We start from the raw sequence: 14,435 nt of genomic DNA, 5'->3' as shown, positions 1-14,435 counted from the left end.
AATGTGATATAAGACCAGGCTGTAGTCAACATTCATCAAGACAAATTAGCAGTGATCAGAGAAGATTTGGGAAGTGTGTGGAGTCCCAGCCACTCATCTATATCCCAAGTACAAACATCACTGTGGATGAGCATCTGTCCTTTCAAAAAGTATATGCCAAGTGAGCAGGATAAATTGTGGGGGTTTTTTCTGTTTAAAAATGTCACATAGAATGGGCGCCGGTTCAGCTCATTGCGTTGAGTGGGCGACCACATACAATACGGCTGAGAGCAGACAGCCAAGGTTTGAGTCTCATCTGTGGCTCTTTGCCACATGTGTTCCGCCTTTTCTCACTGCCCCTGCTTTCCTGTCCTCTCTCTATTGTATCTATCAAATAAAGCTGAAAAAGGGTAAAAAAAAATGTCACATGGACCATACATGGAATTGGTTCCAGGTAAAAGAGGCTTAAAATTACTAATCAATTAAATTACTTACAGGCAGACTTTGTTTTTGTACACAAGACTTATATATCATAAACATCTGTACATACACATTTCCACACTTCTCTCACACATTCTCAGCATGTTAGAATTTAAAACAGAGGTGTAGCCTTATTAATTACAGAAAAATAAACTTCACTGTTAACAACACTATTAGAGATTCAGAAGGCAGATTTATGATATTTAATTAAAGTATTCAAAATATGGATCTGTGTAGTGCTAATATATATACACTATCCAAATTTTTATTTTTTGCTCCTTTTTTTTAAAATTCCTTCATTTCTTCCCCCTCAGATCAATCTGTACTACGCTTATGATAGGAAGAGACCTCAAACTAGTATTTAATCCAGAAATTGACAGGCTCAGTACAACAGTGAGTCAAAGGAATTGGCAGTCTACAGACATTGTTGAACAATACATTTTGTATTTTACAATAGTAGTAATATACCTACACTTTTTTGCCCCCCCCACCCCACCCCCCACCCGCATCCCCCTCCCCTATCCCCCTCCGCGTTCATGTGTGCGCGTGAACGGACTTTCCACGTGCATGTGCGCGTGAACGGACTTGTGAGTTCAGAGGTCATATGTGTTTACATGTGTTTAATAGCGTTTTATTTAATGAAACCATTATGTGTTTTAATTAAACTCTTTTTAAAGGATTGTATAGGTCTCAGAGTTCTGTTATTTAGACATAAATGATTTAATTTAACTAGTTTAGGGGTATTTGCTTTTTTCTTTAGTGCTCTGAAACACACAGAGGCTAATAGTTTTAAACAGAAAGTTTTTCACCTTCTAAAAACACATATTCACAGTAACAACCCCCAATGTTCCTTTAATGCAACTAGCCCTCTAATTATCTACTAGGCACAAACACACATAGATGATTTAACTGCATTAGGAGCATTTTGCTTTTTCTTTAGCGATCTTATCATGTCAGAGGTCCAGCAGAGCCAGACCCAGCGGAGTCGCCTTTTATCTTTTCCATTACACTTTCTACGACCATCCGATCCTTCAAACAGGTTTTCACCTGTTGCTTACATCCCACACCTTTATCTCTGCATCTTAGAGGCCAGCTGAAACCAAGCCCCACCTATATAAAAATGCCCTAATCAGCCACACTAACCCTTTACATCGGCCCTTGAGAGCATAACACTTCGTTCATCAGCACGAGCATTTTACTTTTAATTTAACTGTTTTAGGAGCATTTTGCTTTTTTCTTTAGTGCTCTGAAACACACAGGGGGTAATAGTTTCAAACAGAATACCACAAACAGCAGGCATTCCTGCTCTGATACTTCAGATTCTTAACTCTGCAACAGTTAGACAGAGGGGGGTTACAGTTAGACCCCCTACAATCAGCAGAAGAGGTCATCCTTATCAAGAGCATCTCAACTGTACATCCATAGTTTCCAATACAAACAGTCTCCTTTATCTTATGTCAGAGGTCCAGCGGAGCCACCTTTCTATGACCATCCGATCCTCCAAACAGGTTTCACCTTTTGTTTACACCTTTATCTCTGCATCTCAGAGGCCAGCTGAAACAAACCCCACCTATATAAAAATGCCCTAATCAGCCACACTAACCCTTTACAACGACCCTTGAGAGCATAACACTTCGTTCACAGCACGGACAGCAAACCTAAGAGCATTCTTTTTAACACGGACAACATATATGGTAGGTAAAACAAGACTATTAACGGATTCTTAAATTTATACAACTGTTTTCTCTTCTAAACAAAAGCCTGATTTTTAGGAACTTGGCACACCGGGACACCCCACGTTCCACTTACACAAGGTTTGTGTTTCTTCTTCTCACACAAAACAGTTTGTGCCTCATTGTTTAGAAGCAATCTTACCTGTTTCACACATAGTAACATTAAAATGCGTATTTCTCATTCTTTCTACAGGATCACAAAGCTATATAGGGCAAACAACACCTCTAACTAAGGAGTGCAGGATGACGTCGGCATCAACCATGACGAACAGCCAGAACATCGCCCAAGCCACAGAAGCTCTAGGTACGTGTACAGGTGTATGTACCCGATGCCCCTCATCGTAAAAAGCAACGCTGTAAAAACGTCGTAGATGGGTCTAAATTTAAATTAGAATAGCAAGGCAGTAATAGGTATGTGTATACCGTTAAATATAACAGCGGAGCAGTTATACTTCGCGTAGATTGTGGTGAGGGAGTGTTTGGGGGGAGTCACAAGTCATGTTTGCGCTGTCTTGGACAATGTAGACATCCCAGAGATGCTGTATGTTTCCCAGTGGAACAGTCCAACAGGCCCTGAGCTTTACAGTGCGAGGCTGATCGTTTTAACCGTAGACCCGATGACTTTATTATTCTCAGGGTATGTGATGACAGGGAAAGTCTTGTTGGTGCCAGAGGGGTTGAAAACTGGAGGTTAAATCCTTACCCTCTGAGCATAGAAGAGCCGCACTACATGGTTTAAGGATATGGTTTTTATACAGTGGCATAAATGTGTGTGTGTGTGTGTGTGTGTGTGTGTGTGTGTGTGTATGCAACAAAATATAAAATCTTTTTTATTGTTCCCATTTTCAGAGCGAGACATGCAAGCGTGGGACCTCTCAGACTCCCCACCGCCTGCGCTGCTAATCCAGACCCCACCACCTCCTCCCCCCTCTCCTCAGCTGCTGCAGGATCCTACAGGATCAGGTCTGTGTGAGGAAACCATTATCGACATCAAGCTTGCAACCCATCACCTGGTGATGTTGGCATTAAACGCCTTTCTACAGGAAACATGCTACGGATGTCGAACAGCTCAACCCAGTCAGGTGCAACACAGTTGTTTGCTCGAACTGCCCGAGTATTACTTTGACACCTACTACGACGATGTGATGCTGAGGCTCAAGACATTCCGATTCATCCCTGCCATTCGCCTGTTTGTACGCTCGTACACAGTCGATGGGACTAAAACACAATTCAGCAGGATTGCAGAACACACCATGACTGAACTGAGATCATCACAACATATAGTATGCGCAATTAACGACAATATTGCACAGCTGCTAGAAGCAAGTCGTTATGCCGTCGTGTTAAACCAGCCATGCTTCGCATGATTGGTAACTACTGGGCTGGGAGACACCTGGTTTAATGTATGTTGTTCAGTATTCATTGTCTGTGTGAATGAAATAAAAAGACATGTCAACACCGACATCTTAGTCATTTGCGGTCGACTTTGCTTATACAATAGAGAAAAGCAACAATACAGAGTGTTTCTCTGCACCAAGACATCGGTGGGGCCTTTCACACGGTAAGCATGTCTGTTATACCCAGCGCATAAATGTCTGTATGTCAGTGCTGATTATACAAACCCTGTTTAAAATGTGACACATATGTTGTCCGAAAACAAATCCTCTAAATTTGCAAAGTTACTGATTTAAAAATATATTTACAAATTTTTAGTTGCATGACAAACATACGATAGACTCTTGAGTGTATTTATTTATATAGCTACATTCACAATGGTATAAACGTGCTAAATAAAAGAGGCCCAAGCACCAAAGCACTCTAATGCAAGCCTCTAAACTGTATGTTGATAAGTGCATGAAGTTAACCTCTACCTCTACAGTTGAAAACAGTTTGTATCCACACTCTGAGGGTCTGCTGAATTGTTTTTAATATTGCGCTTTTTTCACGAACTGCAGATGATGAATTCCTCTTTATTGGACATAGTGTCCTTAAGCTATTGTTGCTCATACTTACAGAGTTCCCTAGCTACTTCTTTACTATGTCAGTAAACTTTTTGAAAAGGAAGGTGTTGTAGATTTAAAGAAACATCCTAATTGAAGCAAAGGCAAAAAATCGGAATGAATTTTATGTGACTGTTCATATTAAAGCCAACAACAAGTGAAAATCCAAAACCGACTCCAATCCTTTGTATTAATGATCTCCTCTCTCTCTCTCTCTCTCTCTCTCTCTCTGTGTGTGTGTGTGTGTGTGTGTGTGTGTGTGTGTGTGTGTGTGTGTGTGCCCTCACAGAAGGAAGGTCACAGCAGGAGCTTTTTCAAACGCGTTTCCAATCATTTTTACAAGAAGTGTAGCTCATACGATGGTATAAATGTATTATTTGCGATACTTTATAAATATGAAACTCTAAAGATTTTGAGTTCATGCAAATTGTGAAACAAGAATCTAAATATTTTGTGTCACAATGATTTCTATAAAAGCATGTTGTTTATGGGCATAATGTAACAAATCTTTTGCGGCCCTATTAATGATCAATGGTGATTGAAGAGGAAGCTTGAACCCAGGCTCTGGACATCTTCATGACAAGTGACAGCGCAGACATCTACTAATGAGAGAACACTGTGATATGAAGCATCGTTAAAGTGTCACTTCAGTAATGTTTTTAATAGATGTCTTTAAAACACTAAACTCTAATTTCTGGGGCTTTATTTTAAGTTTACAGAATATAACATGTGGTAAGATGACGAGTTTTACTTCTCACTGTCCGTGTTATGTGTATCTATTTATCATGTATGCTACTTTGCTCTGTGGACTGTAAAATGTTTCATTGTGTTCATAAAATAAACCAAACTTTCGCCGTCTGCATCTTTTACTGTTTTTCTGCTTTTGTTCACACCAAGTTTGACAAAACCCACAGACATCCAGAGTTAACTCGCTAACAATGTGGAGCAGTCTCAGCGTATTTAGCTGCTTTTACCCTAAACACAACCAACTGAGAGAAACGCTTGTAGTCCTCACTTTGGTCATTTTGAACGCTGAAGGAGATTTGCTCCATAGACACCTTATACTAGTGTTTCCTGCACTTAATCCATCACTACTATGTTCTATTTAAATTCAGATTCCTTTTATAGTTTGCAGTGAAATTTCTTAAACCGCTGCTTAATGTGACAGAAGTACACGTCACTCTTTACTAACACATTTGTAGATAAGATTATTGCTGAACCACACAGCTAGCAGTCTCACACACACTTTAGGTTTTTGAAGTTTTGTGTGTAATGGTTTAGTCTATCAAACCTTACCCCTTTCTCCCAGTATCACAACAGTATGACTCCCAAAGTACGGATCAGTAAACAACCAATGATTCTAAAGCCAGAACAGAAAGATACAGTTGGAAGATGCATGATTGCGTTTTTATGAAGCGTAGTAAAACTGGCCCCTCTTCTTCTTCTCTGTGTTGTTGTTGTTCTCGTGTGTGTGTGTGTGTGTGTGTGTGTGTGTGTGTGTGTGTGTGTGTGCCTTAGAAGTCAAATAATACATTAGCCACACTTAAAAAAAACAAAAAACATTTGAATTTCATTTAGAACTAAGATTCTAAGTTGTAAGCAGAAATCCTATCCTCAGCCACAAACATGTTTCCCCACTTTCACAATGCTGAGGTGTCAAATCCACAACCCCCAACAAATGGTTTGTTACACGCGGGTGTGAAGGGCAAGCTTTACTTACACAGCCTTAGACACAGTAGATTTTTAAAGTTTTTGGGTACAGTGGTTTAGCCACAGATGTAACTTATACTTTTGATAAAGACCACTCCACCTGTTTATTTCTTAAGAAATTAAGCTCTTATTTATAAATGTCTACACAATAATAGACACCGTGTGCTCTGTGACATTATAGTCTTCTACTGCTGCTTCCATTGGTTTGCATTTTAAACTCCCAACCTTTCAGGTTGTTATGAACGACTTATATTTCTAACATTTTGTGATATAAAAGTGAACCATGTGGGTTTTTTAATTTTCTGTGTGATGGAATGACTTAAGACGCAAGTTATTTAAACAATTCTAAATGACAGTGTGATGGCCATAGTACTTAGTGTGGGTCAAATATGTTAAGGATAATGTTTATCAATGTAAAATTGCAAAGAACCTTTGAATAGATTATAACATTTTGTAAACAGTTACCTCAGAACCTGTACTGTCAGCCCTATGTATGTAAGGTGAAACTTTCCACAGTACTTCCACTTAAGTAACTAAACACATAAAGTCACCCTTTACCAATAATCCACTGCTCCTTGAAAAAAGTAGCACAAACAGACAACTGACTCAGCAATGATGAGTAGAGCTACCCCGAGGCCGAGACTCAAGCAGAAGAAAATTAAAAGTTTTGGTTTTTGCGGCTCGAAAAATTAAAGAAAGTATGTTTAATAATTCAACAAGACCTACACTTTCAACACACGTACATTCAAATTTTGGATCAGACTAACATCGATGTTGTTCAATAGTTTTTTTTAGCCTCTCTCAAAATTCATTTTATAACCTTTATATACACGTTTTCACCGTGTTTTGTACTACCAGCTGTGAGGGCTCTGCTTTTGCTTTGTGCAGTCTGTTTTTATTTTGTCTTGTGAGTGCGTGTTTTTCAAACAAGATCCTCGTCAGTTTGATTTTGTTATTGAAAAGTTGAAATCTTCCCTGCTATATCAAAGTGCAACGTTTGATACCGTTGGCCATAACATTTTATTACAGCTATTATTAAATGGAGAGGCCTCTTCACACACTGAGGTTAATTATGAAGCTCCACAGGCTTCTGTGCAAAGACCAGTTCTGTTTACATTATACGTGCTTTAGAAGACATAGCGTACATTTTCACTGCTATGCATATGATACCCACTTTTATTGGTTAAACTGCCGGGATGTCTTAGACACATAATGAGCTTTAATTTTCTGCTTCTAAGTTCAGATAAAACTGAGGTTATCGTAACGGGGCGTAAAAATCTTAGAAACACTGTCTAACAAAATCCTTACTCTGGACGGCATTGCCTTGAGTAGTCTGTTGTAGTGATTTGGCACATTATAAGTAAAATTGAAACATACAATCCCATAGCACAACATCAACATTTATTTATATACAAAAATAAAAATGCTTTTTACAGAAAAGAATTGTAACTTCATATTTCTACTCATTAGTAGATGTCTGCGTTGTCACTTGTCATGAAGATGTCCAGAGCCTGGGTTCAAGCTTCCTCTTCAATCACCATTGATCATTAATAGGGCCCACAAAAGATTTGTTACATTATGCCCATAAACAACATGCTTTTATAGAAATCATTGTGACACAAAATATTTAGATTCTTGTTTCACAATTTGCATGAACTCAAAATCTTTAGAGTTTCATATTTATAAAGTATCGCAAATAATACATTTATACCATCGTATGAGCTACACTTCTTGTAAAAATGATTGGAAATGCGTTTGAAAAAGCTCCTGCTGTGACCTTCCTTCTGTGAGGGCACACACACACACACACACAGAGAGAGAGAGAGAGAGAGAGAGAGAGAGAGAGAGGGGGAGATCATTAATACAAAGGATTGGAGTCGGTTTTGGATTTTCACTTGTTGTTGGCTTTAATATGAACAGTCACATAAAATTCATTCCGATTTTTTGCCTTTGCTTCAATTAGGATGTTTCTTTAAATCTACAACACCTTCCTTTTCAAAAAGTTTACTGACATAGTAAAGAAGTAGCTAGGGAACTCTGTAAGTATGAGCAACAATAGCTTAAGGACACTATGTCCAATAAAGAGGAATTCATCATCTGCAGTTCGTGAAAAAAGCGCAATATTAAAAACAATTCAGCAGACCCTCAGAGTGTGGATACAAACTGTTTTCAACTGTAGAGGTAGAGGTTAACTTCATGCACTTATCAACATACAGTTTAGAGGCTTGCATTAGAGTGCTTTGGTGCTTGGGCCTCTTTTATTTAGCACGTTTATACCATTGTGAATGTAGCTATATAAATAAATACACTCAAGAGTCTATCGTATGTTTGTCATGCAACTAAAAATTTGTAAATATATTTTTAAATCAGTAACTTTGCAAATTTAGAGGATTTGTTTTCGGACAACATATGTGTCACATTTTAAACAGGGTTTGTATAATCAGCACTGACATACAGACATTTATGCGCTGGGTATAACAGACATGCTTACCGTGTGAAAGGCCCCACCGATGTCTTGGTGCAGAGAAACACTCTGTATTGTTGCTTTTCTCTATTGTATAAGCAAAGTCGACCGCAAATGACTAAGATGTCGGTGTTGACATGTCTTTTTATTTCATTCACACAGACAATGAATACTGAACAACATACATTAAACCAGGTGTCTCCCAGCCCAGTAGTTACCAATCATGCGAAGCATGGCTGGTTTAACACGACGGGCATAACGACTTGCTTCTAGCAGCTGTGCAATATTGTCGTTAATTGCGCATACTATATGTTGTGATGATCTCAGTTCAGTCATGGTGTGTTCTGCAATCCTGCTGAATTGTGTTTTAGTCCCATCGACTGTGTACGAGCGTACAAACAGGCGAATGGCAGGGATGAATCGGAATGTCTTGAGCCTCAGCATCACATCGTCGTAGTAGGTGTCAAAGTAATACTCGGGCAGTTCGAGCAAACAACTGTGTTGCACCTGACTGGGTTGAGCTGTTCGACATCCGTAGCATGTTTCCTGTAGAAAGGCGTTTAATGCCAACATCACCAGGTGATGGGTTGCAAGCTTGATGTCGATAATGGTTTCCTCACACAGACCTGATCCTGTAGGATCCTGCAGCAGCTGAGGAGAGGGGGAGGAGGTGGTGGGGTCTGGATTAGCAGCGCAGGCGGTGGGGAGTCTGAGAGGTCCCACGCTTGCATGTCTCGCTCTGAAAATGGGAACAATAAAAAAGATTTTATATTTTGTTGCATACACACACACACACACACACACACACACACACACACACATTTATGCCACTGTATAAAAACCATATCCTTAAACCATGTAGTGCGGCTCTTCTATGCTCAGAGGGTAAGGATTTAACCTCCAGTTTTCAACCCCTCTGGCACCAACAAGACTTTCCCTGTCATCACATACCCTGAGAATAATAAAGTCATCGGGTCTACGGTTAAAACGATCAGCCTCGCACTGTAAAGCTCAGGGCCTGTTGGACTGTTCCACTGGGAAACATACAGCATCTCTGGGATGTCTACATTGTCCAAGACAGCGCAAACATGACTTGTGACTCCCCCCAAACACTCCCTCACCACAATCTACGCGAAGTATAACTGCTCCGCTGTTATATTTAACGGTATACACATACCTATTACTGCCTTGCTATTCTAATTTAAATTTAGACCCATCTACGACGTTTTTACAGCGTTGCTTTTTACGATGAGGGGCATCGGGTACATACACCTGTACACGTACCTAGAGCTTCTGTGGCTTGGGCGATGTTCTGGCTGTTCGTCATGGTTGATGCCGACGTCATCCTGCACTCCTTAGTTAGAGGTGTTGTTTGCCCTATATAGCTTTGTGATCCTGTAGAAAGAATGAGAAATACGCATTTTAATGTTACTATGTGTGAAACAGGTAAGATTGCTTCTAAACAATGAGGCACAAACTGTTTTGTGTGAGAAGAAGAAACACAAACCTTGTGTAAGTGGAACGTGGGGTGTCCCGGTGTGCCAAGTTCCTAAAAATCAGGCTTTTGTTTAGAAGAGAAAACAGTTGTATAAATTTAAGAATCCGTTAATAGTCTTGTTTTACCTACCATATATGTTGTCCGTGTTAAAAAGAATGCTCTTAGGTTTGCTGTCCGTGCTGTGAACGAAGTGTTATGCTCTCAAGGGTCGTTGTAAAGGGTTAGTGTGGCTGATTAGGGCATTTTTATATAGGTGGGGTTTGTTTCAGCTGGCCTCTGAGATGCAGAGATAAAGGTGTAAACAAAAGGTGAAACCTGTTTGGAGGATCGGATGGTCATAGAAAGGTGGCTCCGCTGGACCTCTGACATAAGATAAAGGAGACTGTTTGTATTGGAAACTATGGATGTACAGTTGAGATGCTCTTGATAAGGATGACCTCTTCTGCTGATTGTAGGGGGTCTAACTGTAACCCCCCTCTGTCTAACTGTTGCAGAGTTAAGAATCTGAAGTATCAGAGCAGGAATGCCTGCTGTTTGTGGTATTCTGTTTGAAACTATTACCCCCTGTGTGTTTCAGAGCACTAAAGAAAAAAGCAAAATGCTCCTAAAACAGTTAAATTAAAAGTAAAATGCTCGTGCTGATGAACGAAGTGTTATGCTCTCAAGGGCCGATGTAAAGGGTTAGTGTGGCTGATTAGGGCATTTTTATATAGGTGGGGCTTGGTTTCAGCTGGCCTCTAAGATGCAGAGATAAAGGTGTGGGGATGTAAGCAACAGGTGAAAACCTGTTTGAAGGATCGGATGGTCGTAGAAAGTGTAATGGAAAAGATAAAAGGCGACTCCGCTGGGTCTGGCTCTGCTGGACCTCTGACATGATAAGATCGCTAAAGAAAAAGCAAAATGCTCCTAATGCAGTTAAATCATCTATGTGTGTTTGTGCCTAGTAGATAATTAGAGGGCTAGTTGCATTAAAGGAACATTGGGGGTTGTTACTGTGAATATGTGTTTTTAGAAGGTGAAAAACTTTCTGTTTAAAACTATTAGCCTCTGTGTGTTTCAGAGCACTAAAGAAAAAAGCAAAATACCCCTAAACTAGTTAAATTAAATCATTTATGTCTAAATAACAGAACTCTGAGACCTATACAATCCTTTAAAAAAGAGTTTAATTAAAACACATAATGGTTTCATTAAATAAAACGCTATTAAACACATGTAAACACATATGACCTCTGAACTCACAAGTCCGTTCACGCGCACATGCACGTGGAAAGTCCGTTCACGCGCACACATGAACGCGGAGGGGGATAGGGGAGGGGGATGCGGGTGGGGGTGGGGTGGGGGGGGGCAAAAAAAGTGTAGGTATATTACTACTATTGTAAAATACAAAATGTATTGTTCAACAATGTCTGTAGACTGCCAATTCCTTTGACTCACTGTTGTACTGAGCCTGTCAATTTCTGGATTAAATACTAGTTTGAGGTCTCTTCCTATCATAAGCGTAGTACAGATTGATCTGAGGGGGAAGAAATGAAGGAATTTTAAAAAAAAGGAGCAAAAAATAAAAATTTGGATAGTGTATATATATTAGCACTACACAGATCCATATTTTGAATACTTTAATTAAATATCATAAATCTGCCTTCTGAATCTCTAATAGTGTTGTTAACAGTGAAGTTTATTTTTCTGTAATTAATAAGGCTACACCTCTGTTTTAAATTCTAACATGCTGAGAATGTGTGAGAGAAGTGTGGAAATGTGTATGTACAGATGTTTATGATATATAAGTCTTGTGTACAAAAACAAAGTCTGCCTGTAAGTAATTTAATTGATTAGTAATTTTAAGCCTCTTTTACCTGGAACCAATTCCATGTATGGTCCATGTGACATTTTTTTTTACCCTTTTTCAGCTTTATTTGATAGATACAATAGAGAGAGGACAGGAAAGCAGGGGCAGTGAGAAAAGGCGGAACACATGTGGCAAAGAGCCACAGATGAGACTCAAACCTTGGCTGTCTGCTCTCAGCCGTATTGTATGTGGTCGCCCACTCAACGCAATGAGCTGAACCGGCGCCCATTCTATGTGACATTTTTAAACAGAAAAAACCCCCACAATTTATCCTGCTCACTTGGCATATACTTTTTGAAAGGACAGATGCTCATCCACAGTGATGTTTGTACTTGGGATATAGATGAGTGGCTGGGACTCCACACACTTCCCAAATCTTCTCTGATCACTGCTAATTTGTCTTGATGAATGTTGACTACAGCCTGGTCTTATATCACATTTCTCAAAGTGAATCACCTGTAACACCATTCAAAATTTCTGGAGTAACATGATGGCTGTTAGATTTGTTTCTGCATCTGTAAATACCACTTAAAATCAGACTTATGCTTTTATGTCTTTCTGGGCTACCTCACCTAAATGTTTAACTGTTTTGTCAGGCCCATGCATAATGGACTGCAGAAAGCGTATATATAACTTCCCACAGTTGCTCATTAGAGGGAAGCACTGAGTCATCGATGACCCTTAAAGTTCATAAAATTAAGTATTAAATCAAAGGTTGTGGTAGTTCATAAACAAAGGGTGCACTTTGTAATTCCCCCACCCTGTACTGTGTGAGAAAAAACTGACATGTTTAGTGCTCTGTTGTGCTATAGTTAATAAATGCTTAAGAGAACTATAATAAGATAATTTTACAGTCTAGTGTCAGTTCATGTGTCAGTTACTGTGGGTTGAACTATATTTGAGTGTGTTTCAGACAAACACCCTGCCGAATAAGCATGGTATCTAAAGAGATGTCAGTGGTTTAATATGTCAATGGAAACATATAAAAGCAATGCGCTGTTATATTAGTAGCTAACCACAGTAAATGTATTCAAAAAAGCCAGAACCTGTGGTCATATGCATAGCATCTTCAGCTGTGTTAACGAACGGAGCAGGTAAAACAAAGTGGTTTAACTGACACTAATATCACTGAGACCAATATAGAGGAGGTGTGTGTGGGTGGGAAGGTCTTCAATCTAGGACAGATGCCCCACTTGCTCACACACTTTGCAAATGTGCTTGGGGGGAAAAAGGCATTTTCAAAGGTATAAAGTTTGTATGCATGTGGAACAATAGACAGAAGTTACTCTTTAATACTGAAACATACATTAATAAGAGATTTTTCCTTTTTTTGAAAGAACACATAGTTTGAACTTGAGGAAATGATAGTAAAACACTATTTACTGGAACTAAAATATCTTTGGTTCTCCAAGTGGTTTCTGTACTTTTTGTACTTTGGTCTTTGAGGGTTCAATAGGAATGAATTGTCAGTTCATTTCAGTCAACTCCAAGCACCACCCTGTGACTTCAGTATTAGTATTATTTAAAACAAAACAGAAATTTATTTATTTATTATCAATTTTTTCCTTATTATTGTTGCTTTTTAACATTACAATGACTGAAGAAAGAGATACAGAAAAGTTGTATTCTTAAAAAGTACATAGGAACAAAATATCAATTTCATAAATACATAAAAAAACATAATGTGCCATTTAGGGAAGTGTTATCTTTATGAGAAAGTGTTGAGGCTTTTTTTATTTTTCAGTTTTTCTTTAAAGCTTAAAACAACAATAACAATCATCATTTTGTCTTTTATTTTTCTGTTTTTCATTTTCTCATTTGCTGTTAGTAAATTACTCCAATCACCGGCCTGAAATTTCAGGACATCATGTTAGCAAACCTCATGTCATGGTTTAATAGAAGCCCAACAAATACAATATGTATGAGGCTCACTTGACGGAAGAATAGATGACAGTCCCCTCTTGACAGCATGGATTCATGTCTGCTCTGGACAATTTTGTTTCTGTGTTGGAAACAAAAGTATCTGTTAATATGTCAAGAAACACTTTTTTTTCTTGATGCATATTAGATCATCCAAAAAAAAAAAAGAAAATCCCAGAAACTTAATTAGGTCATCTGGATATAGCGTTATCATTGAAAACACTACATCCACACTAATATATATATATATATATATATATATATATATATATATATATATATATATATGTATGTGTGTGTGTGTGTGTGTGTGTGTGTGTGTGTGTGTGCCTTTTTTCTTCCAGTGAATTTTAATAGTGGTATACAGGACATCATCTGGATGATCTGAATTGTCTCCATCTAACAAAGAAGTTTAAGATAAAACCTGATGCCACATGTTCACACATTATTTATATACCGTTTTAATCATTTAAAGCCCTTGTAAAATATAAATGACTAAATACAATATTTACTTTTCTGCTTCCTTTCTTTTCTGCCCACAGCATATTTCACTTGATGTAGGTCAGTGGTGTCTTGTCGCACTGAAATGTAAAAAAAAACAAAAAAACAAATGTGCGGAGGACTCATATTTGGCAAAAAAACAATACCTTAACATTCATGCTATGCACACAATGCAAATCATGGTTACAATAGTATAGTTAGTATAGTAAATGATTGTTATATTGAAATCTCATCATTTCTAAATGCATGTCTGAAATACATTACTTTAGTGTCAAGTGTAGTAAAGAGGATGAGTGAATATTTA

The 14,435-nt window shown here is 38.5% G+C and overlaps 1 long non-coding RNA gene across 1 annotated transcript; it reads right to left on the bottom strand.

Moving 5' to 3' along the window:
• Nucleotides 1–9,018: 9,018 nt before the first annotated feature.
• Nucleotides 9,019–9,916, bottom strand: LOC109199687 (uncharacterized). The gene is made up of 3 exons (XR_002060002.2): nucleotides 9,874–9,916; nucleotides 9,651–9,761; nucleotides 9,019–9,105 (listed from the first exon to the last, which is right to left on the bottom strand). It is a non-coding gene; the product is annotated as an uncharacterized LOC109199687 (long non-coding RNA).
• Between the last annotated feature and the right edge of the window lie 4,519 nt (nucleotides 9,917–14,435).

The sequence above is a fragment of the Oreochromis niloticus genome, linkage group LG3 (assembly GCF_001858045.2).
Source record: "Oreochromis niloticus isolate F11D_XX linkage group LG3, O_niloticus_UMD_NMBU, whole genome shotgun sequence".
Classification (NCBI taxonomy): Eukaryota; Metazoa; Chordata; class Actinopteri; order Cichliformes; family Cichlidae; genus Oreochromis; species Oreochromis niloticus.
The sequence above is the reverse complement of the archived record's forward strand: the minus strand, read 5'-3'. Positions and strand labels throughout refer to the sequence as shown.